The 9,150-nt window shown below is 43.9% G+C and overlaps 1 pseudogene; it reads left to right on the top strand.

The window, feature by feature from the left end:
- The first annotated feature begins 3,082 nt into the window (after nt 1-3,082).
- On the top strand, nt 3,083-7,917 carry LOC135564252 (elastase-1-like; annotated as a pseudogene).
- The last annotated feature ends 1,233 nt before the right edge of the window (nt 7,918-9,150 follow it).

Below are 9,150 nucleotides of genomic sequence, written 5' to 3'. Positions count from 1 at the left end.
ACAGACAGACAGACAGACAGACAGACAGACAGACAGACAGACAGACAGACAGACAGACAGACAGACAGAGGAAGACGGGAAGGTGAACAAGCTACAAATTCATATTTTTTTATATACAAAAAACAGGGTGGAAACTATGCATGGGAAATGGGGTTGATTATGTTTAAATCTGAAATATCTGCAGTAAGCTTGGGCATTCCTGAAGATGGGCTGTGATGTATGGATGTAAGATGTTTGTGGAAAAGTGTAATTCTACCACCTAATTACCTGATGGGGCAGCAGGTAGTCTAGCGGTTAGAAAGGCGAGTCAGTAGCCAGAGAGTTGCCAGTTCGAATCCAGGGTCTGACGGGAAAAATCTGGCATGAAGTGAGCTGGTAACAAATCCTAGATGCCATTGCCTGCTATTGTGCCCTTGAGCAAGGTACTTAACCCCCCACAACAACAGCTCCCTGGGCACCCAGTGTAGCACCTCCCTGCACCGCACCAAAACCTGTGTATGTGTGTCTTTCAGCAGGATTGGGTTAAAAGCGGAAGCCACATTTTGTCTGAACTTTGTGCAATTGACCAATAAAGTGATCTTAATCTTAATTGAGTCATCCATCATTTTGAAATCAATTCCATGTACATTAGCCTACATTATACCTAAAACAGGACATGCTAATATCAAGGATTCAGTCAAAAACATGAATTCATGCCTAATAAAGTCTATGATTCATGATAAGAAGATATGGGCCCAAATCCTGTAAAAACATGAATTCACCTTATACACATAACCATGGTAGTATTAGTGCTTATTGCCAAATATAATTCACAATCCTTCTTAAATAAACATTTGATGTATCACCCCTTTCCTCTCTGCGGCGAACGTCTGTTATTTTACGAACTAATTAATGAGTAGCTGGTTTATTCCCTATACCATTTCCTAGCCTCACATGAATGACTGATATCCTTCATGTAAATGACAGGAAACAGGACTGCTGATATCCTTCATGTAAATGACAGGAAACAGGACTGCTGATATCCTTCATTTACATGACAGGAAACAGGACTGCTGATATCCTTCATTTAAATGACAGGAAACAGGACTGCTGATATCCTTCATTTACATGACAGGAAACAGAACAACTGATATCCTTCATTTAAATGACAGGAAACAGGACTGCTGATATCCTTCATTTAAATGACAGGAAACAGAACAACTGATATCCTTCATTTAAATGACAGGAAACAGGACTTCTGATATCCTTCATTTAAATTACATGACCTTCATTTAAATGACAGGAAACAGGACTGCTGATATCCTTCATTTACATGACAGGAAACAGAACAACTGATATCCTTCATTTAAATGACAGGAAACAGGACTTCTGATATCCTTAATTTACATGACAGGAAACAGAACAACTGATATCCTTCATTTAAATGACAGGAAACAGGACAACTGATATCCTTCATGTAAATGACAGGAAACAGGTCAATTGATATCCTTCATTTAAATGACAGGAAACAGGAATTCACCACTTTATCTGACCAGTTAAATATGATTTATGGATCAAATCTGCCCATTTGAATCTATTTCCCCTGCAGTCCCTGGGGTCCTACTGCAGATTCCTGTCATATCTGAAAACCTTAGCAGACATAACTAGCCAGCTGGCCTTACACTGTGAAGGTTGAAGGCACATCATTTATCTTTGTCTCAAACTACGAGTAGACAGAGAGCAGACAAGCTACTGTGGCTGACTGTTTTTCTCCTTGGAAGTCTTGATTTACGAAGTATTTCTGAAGGTCGCCCTAATAGAAAATAAAAAATGATGACTGAAGTTTATGGATAGGCTCAAGTTGTTTCAGCACCCATATTTACTGGACAGGCAGGAATTGCTAGTTTTCTAATGAAAGTCAGATGGAACCCTTGAGCATATAAAGATGGGCAGGCATGTCACACACTCCCAGAGTACAGTCACACACACACACACACTCACACACACACACACACACACACACACACACACACACACACACACACACACACACACACACACACACACACACACACACACACTCCCAGAGTACAGTCACACACACACACACACACACACACACACACACACACACACACACACACACACACACCCAGAGTACAGTCACACACACATACACACACACACACACACACACACACTCCCAGAGTACAGTCACACACACACACACACACACACACACACACACACACACACACACACACACACTCCCAGAGTACAGTCACACACACACACACACACACACACACACACACACACACACAGAGAGAGAGAGAGAAGCAGAAGACCGACGACATAAATTATAAGTCTGTTACATTTTACCCGCATGCTATACCTGAAACATACATGTATATTATAAAATACAAATGTCTTATATCATTGCCTTGCTATGCAAACATTTTGCACGTCTGCTCCATAAATCAGTACACAAAATGTGCCGTGGAGAATTATAACACAGAGAGAAAACATACAGAGCCTTTTAGCTGTCCAGGCAAATATGGATTCGCTGTGCTTCTTTAAAGGGGAAATTTATGGATGTGTGCTGTTTCCTCTAGAGGACGCTGCTAATTCCCCTAAAGAGGAAAAGATACTGTCTCGGAGAGGCGTAAAGAATTGGCTCCAGATTCACTGGGACCACAGCCCCGGCTTAGACGTACTCCACTTTATTTATTAAAGAAAGAAAAGTTGTTACAGGACTGTTTCTCTTGAACGCAGCCCAAGCGTATCCAGTTCTGCGGTCACAGGAAGAAAATGTATTTCTCAGTCCACTGCATACTAACACAGCTGACAACACTAAGTCCCCCTCTCAATCACTCTTTCTTTCTCCCTCCCCCTCTGTCTCTTCACGTCTCTCTCTCTACTTTTCTCTCCTGTTCTCTGTCCCTCACACACACTCTGTCTCTCTTTTACAAGGGCTTTCAACTGCTCCCTCTCTCTCTTTTTCCATCAATGTTGGGAACAGTTTGTACTGTTCAGGCTACTGGTATGGATATGGTCGAGTACTGTAGAATACTCAAAAGCTACAGTATATGCCGGTCACAGTATGCAGGTTACCAACGTCTTTGGTAAATGGTGGAAACTTCTTTATAGGAGTTTGTCCCCCCACCCCCGTCCCACACATCCCTTTTCCTTGTCAACATTTCCAGAGGGACATAATACCTCCAGTAAAGTACAGTACAGGTTAGTGCAAGGTGAGCATTAAGGGAACGGGAGGTCATTCCCAGCTAATATCGGTATACGGGACTATTAGAGCACAGTGTCTGGGGCTGGACATGACAATGACAGACAGACAGACAGACAGACAGACAGACAGACAGACAGACAGACAGACAGACAGACAGACAGACAGACAGACAGACAGACAGACAGACAGACAGACAGACAGACAGACAGACAGACAGACAGACAGACAGGCAGGCAGGACTATTAGAGCACAGTGTCTGGGGCTGGACATGACAATGACAGACAGACAGACAGACAGACAGACAGACAGACAGACAGACAGACAGACAGACAGGCAGGCAGGCAGGCAGGCAGGCAGGCAGGACTATTAGAGCACAGTGTCTGGGGCTGGACATGACAATGACAGACAGACAGACAGACAGACAGACAGACAGACAGACAGACAGACAGACAGACAGACAGACAGACAGACAGACAGACAGACAGGCAGGCAGGCAGGCAGGCAGGACTATTAGAGCACAGTGTCTGGGGCTGGACATGACAATGACAGACAGACAGACAGACAGACAGACAGACAGACAGACAGACAGACAGACAGACAGACAGACAGACAGACAGGCAGGCAGGACTATTAGGCACAGTGTCAGGGGCTGGCAGGACAATGACAGACAGACAGACAGGACAGACAGACACAGACAGACAGACAGACTGGGGACTGGACAGACAGACAACAGACAGACAGACAGAGGCAGGCAGGCAGGCAGGCAGGACTATTAGAGCACAGTGTCTGGGGCTGGACATGACAATGACACAGACAGACAGACAGACAGACAGACAGACAGACAGACAGACAGAGGCAGGCAGGCACAGGCACTATTAGACAGTGTCTGGGGCTGGACATGACAATGACAGACAGACAGACAGACAGACAGACAGACAGACAGACAGACAGACAGACAGACAGACAGACAGACAGGCAGGCAGGCAGGCAGGCAGGCAGGCAGGCAGGACTATTAGAGCACAGTGTCTGGGGCTGGACATGACAATGACAGACAGACAGACAGACAGACAGACAGACAGACAGACAGACAGACAGACAGACAGACAGGCAGGCAGACTAGACACAGTGTCTGGGGGCTGGACAGACAGACAGACAGACAGACAGACAGACAGACAGACAGACAGACAGACAGACAGGCAGGCAGGCAGGCAGGCAGGCAGGCAGGCAGGCAGGACTATTAGAGCACAGTGTCTGGGGCTGGACATGACAATGACAGACAGACAGACAGACAGACAGACAGACAGACAGACAGACAGACAGACAGACAGACAGACAGACAGACAGACAGACAGGCAGGCAGGCAGGCAGGCAGGCAGGCAGGCTGGAGGACTATTAGAGCACAGTGTCAGACGGACAGACAGACAGGGCTGGACATGACAATGACAGGACTAGACAGTGTCTGGGGCTGGACATGACAATGACAGACAGACAGACAGACAGACAGACAGACAGACAGACAGACAGACAGACAGACAGACAGACAGACAGACAGACAGACAGACAGACAGACAGACAGACAGACAGACAGACAGACAGGCAGGCAGGACTATTAGAGCTGCCTCAGAGCACTACCGACAGCACAATGCTAATACAAACATATCATCATGACTTCTGGCATGGCAATTTAAGACTGGTTGTGTCACCGGAGGACAAAAGAGCTCACACAATCACAAAAATACTTGTGTGCAAATGTATCATGATACTAAGTGTGCCCAGTATGTTTTCCAGCATATGGGTGTGGTACTCCCGTACCTTCGAACCCAACACCAACAGGATTGTGAATGGAGAGGATGCCCGCGCCCATAGCTGGCCATGGCAGGTGAAAACTGATTACTTCCATTGAACCATAAATTGATCATGTTGGTCATGAACTATTTTTATTGTCTGTGCATCTGTATTCTCAGATTTCAATGCAGATGAAGCATGGCAGCCGTTGGCATCACACCTGTGGGGGCACTGTGATTGGCTCTTACTGGGTCCTGACTGCTGGACACTGCATATGGTGAGAACCACTGCCAGGATGGAGTCCAGAGTGTGAGGTATTACTAGAGAATGTGAGTAGGAAGAGGTCATTGAGGTCATGAATGTGAAGCAGAATATTGGGAAAGTATAGTGTACTGTAAGTCTGAGTATGCAGATACAGTATCATTCAAGGTAACTTGATGTTTCCCTGTGATGTTTGGTATATCCTCCCCATGCATGCCTGGAGATGTGTACCATGTGGTGATGGGAGAACATGACCAGAGTGTACAGGAGGGAAGTGAACAGATCAGAGACGTGCTGCACATCCTGGTTCACGCTGACTGGGACATTCACATGGTCGCCGCTGTGAGTATCCATCTGATAGAACAAAAAAATGACTGCCACAAACCTTGTATAAAATATGTTGAATTTGTACCTGTGAAACAACGTCAGATCTTCAACATTATATATCCACTGTCAGAAAAGAAAACAAGGCTGGGCAGCACTTCCTTCTGGAGAGTTGATTTATCTACAGCTATTCATTTGGTCTCCCATCCAGGTTTTTAACCAAGCCCAGCTTTAATATTTGCCACTGACTACTACTAATGTGCTATCTTGAGAATGATTATTAAGAGATCTCTTAAAGGGAAAGTTCACCATTTTTCTACTTCATAATCATCATTTCCATCACCACTCGAACATGTGTGAAAATGGCACGTTTCTATGATTAATAGTAAAAACTATAGAGAAAGATAAGTGTTTCCACTGATATCATCAACCAATTAGTAGACAATTAGTAGGCGATGCCAACTCACAATTTGTCAAAATCACACGATGCACACCGATGATGTCATTGGAAACAATTACCTTCCTCTATCTTTTTTACTACAAAACATAGAAACACACAATTTTCACATAGGTTGATGTTGGGGTGTTGCTGGAGATGATGAATATGAAGTTCAAAAATGTGGAAGTTTCCCCTTTAATAACTAAATCGATGCACTGTTGCTATTGAAGTCATTGCATTTTTGTTTGAGATGCGAATTTAACATATAAATTATTAATATGTAGAAACTGAATATTGAACAAACAAACCAAATATCAACGTTTGAAGGAGATGTATCTTCTGCTTAGTTCCATCTATACCACTGACTTTTGAAATATCATTGATCAAAGTCTCAACCAAATATTACCTAGTGTGACAACGCTTGCAATGCAAGGATTGTGGGTTAGATTCCCGCTGGGGCCATCCATATGAAAAATATGTATGCACTACTGTAATGAACAGATGAAACCGTCTGCTCAATGGCATATATTATATGTGTGGCTATGAGGAGACTGTGGGCTTGTGGCATTTGAAGTTTCATTTCAGGCTCACTATTTGCCCCACGCAACAGTTTTAAAGGGACAGTGCGAGATTTTAGCAACAAAGCCCTTTTTTTCTCTCTACCCAGAGTCAGATTCATTAAGGATTGTATGTCTCTGCTTGCAGTTTGAAGCATGCTAGCTGTACCTGCAGACTTCCAGTCATTGCGCTGACGCTGGCTGGCAATGGCTCATAAAACTACCTTCAACTTCCTTCAAACTGCACGCAGAGACATACAAATTGTATCCATTAATTAATTTGACTCTGGTTCAGGGCTTGATTGCCGAAATCTCACACTATCCCTTTTAAACTGTAATCCTTATTTGATACATTTATTTTACTTATAAATGAATGATATATAGCCATTTATTCTTGAAGAATATAACTAATAAATGCCGCATGAGTTTAGTTTAACTGTCTTAACCCATGAGAACCCAAAATGTTGTTCTCCAATGTTTGTAGACAATATAAATGTAAACTAACACTGTATATCCTCAAAACATGGTTAAAACTACATAGATCTGTCTATGAATTTGAAAATGATTACATTTCTCCAGGCCCATCCCTCAGCTTTATACCAAATGTGGAAAACAGAGGCGTGGTGTCCACTTTGTTGTTCTTCAACTAAGGATTCTAGCTTTAAGATGTATGGAATGTAGACATATACAATATAAACCTGTTATGTAGAATATGATATGTAGACATACTGTATAGTATCTAATCCTGTTACGTAGTGTTTATGTCCTAGTGTATAGTGTGTAACTGTACCCTCCGTGTTCTGTTCCAACCCAAGGTCCCATGCCTGATCAGCTGCAGCAGGCCCTGCTGCTCTTAGTGGGGAACAGTGTGTGTAACCAGAGTGACTGGCGGGACATGGTGGTGAAGGACACCATGATCTGTGCTAGAGGGGGTGAATTGTCAGGATGAGTGAGTGAGACAACAAAATATCTTGAGATCATATTCTTAGGATAATACAGTATCACATTCACCATAACCTGTGTCATAACTAATGTTTGTAAAACAAGTTCTCTCTCTCTCCTTTTGTCTGTCTCTCTCTCTCCCCCTCCCTCATTTTCTCCCTGTCTTTCAGGGGGACTCTGGAGGTCCTCTGAACTGTAAGCGTACTGATGGTAAGTGGTATGTCCAGGGTGTGACCAGCTTCGTGTCCTCTTCTATCTGTAACGAGGTGAAGATATCAACTGTCTTCACCCTCATCTCAGGAGGAATAGCAAACTTTAGTGTCTACATCTGTGGTGAGGAGCATTGTGGAAGGGGAAACGGTCATGTGAACCTGGTGGTCACATGATGGGGATATTGTTGCATTAGGCTATCAGATGTCTATTAGACCTAGTATAAATTGTTTAGTGTAGCGTATCAGGAAACCTTATGATATAAATCATTCATCAGTAGGTTTATTGGAGATCAGCACATATTCACATTCCATGAACATTTACAGTCACACACTTTTAATGTGAATGTATAAAGAAACCATACCTGTCAGCATTACCTTTGTCTGGGTGTGTTCTGTCAGCATTACCTTTGTCTGAGTGTGTTCTGTCAGCATTACCTTTGTCTGAGTGTGTTCTGTCAGCATTACCTTTGTCTGAGTGTGTTCTGTCAGCATTACCTTTGTCTGGGTGTGTTCTGTCAGCATTACCTTTGTCTGAGTGTGTTCTGTCGGCATTACCTTTGTCTGGGTGTGCTCTGTCGGCATTACCTTTGTCTGAGTGTGTTCTGTCAGCATTACCTTTGTCTCAGTGTGTTCTGTCAGCATTACCTTTGTCTGAGTGTGTTCTGTCAGCATTACCTTTGTCTGAGTGTGTTCTGTCAGCATTACCTTTGTCTGAGTGTGTTCTGTCAGCATTACCTTTGTCTGAGTGTGTTCTGTCAGCATTACCTTTGTCTGAGTGTGTTCTGTCAGCATTACCTTTGTCTGAGTGTGTTCTGTCAGCATTACCTTTGTCTGAGTGTGTTCTGTCAGCATTACCTTTGTCTGAGTGTGTTCTGTCGGCATCACCTTTGTCTGGGTGTGTTCTGTCAGCGTTACCTTTGTCTGGGTGTGTTCTGTCAGCGTTACCTTTGTCTGAGTGTGTTCTGTCAGCATGACCTTTGTCTGGGTGTGTTCTGTCAGCGTTACCTTTGTCTGGGTGTGTTCTGTCAGCATTACCTTTGTCTGGGTGTGTTCTGTCAGTGTTACCTTTGTCTGGGTGTGTTCTGTCAGCGTTACCTTTGTCTGGGTGTGTTCTGTCAGCATTACCTTTGTCTGAGTGTGTTCTGTCGGCATCACCTTTGTCTGGGTGTGTTCTGTCAGCGTTACCTTTGTCTGAGTGTGTTCTGTCGGCATCACCTTTGTCTGGGTGTGTTCTGTCAGCATTACCTTTGTCTGAGTGTGTTCTGTCAGCATTACCTTTGCCTGAGTGAGTTCTGTCAGCATTTTTCTGGAGAAAAAGAGCTCCGGGGTCACGGTTTCATTCCTCATCTCCTGTGTGATTTAAGATAAATGAGCAGCCGTCCATACGGAGCACCTTGGAGGGAGCGT

This window comes from Oncorhynchus nerka, linkage group LG24 (assembly GCF_034236695.1).
Source record: "Oncorhynchus nerka isolate Pitt River linkage group LG24, Oner_Uvic_2.0, whole genome shotgun sequence".
In the NCBI taxonomy this organism is placed as follows: domain Eukaryota; kingdom Metazoa; phylum Chordata; class Actinopteri; order Salmoniformes; family Salmonidae; genus Oncorhynchus; species Oncorhynchus nerka.
The sequence above is the reverse complement of the archived record's forward strand: the minus strand, read 5'-3'. Positions and strand labels throughout refer to the sequence as shown.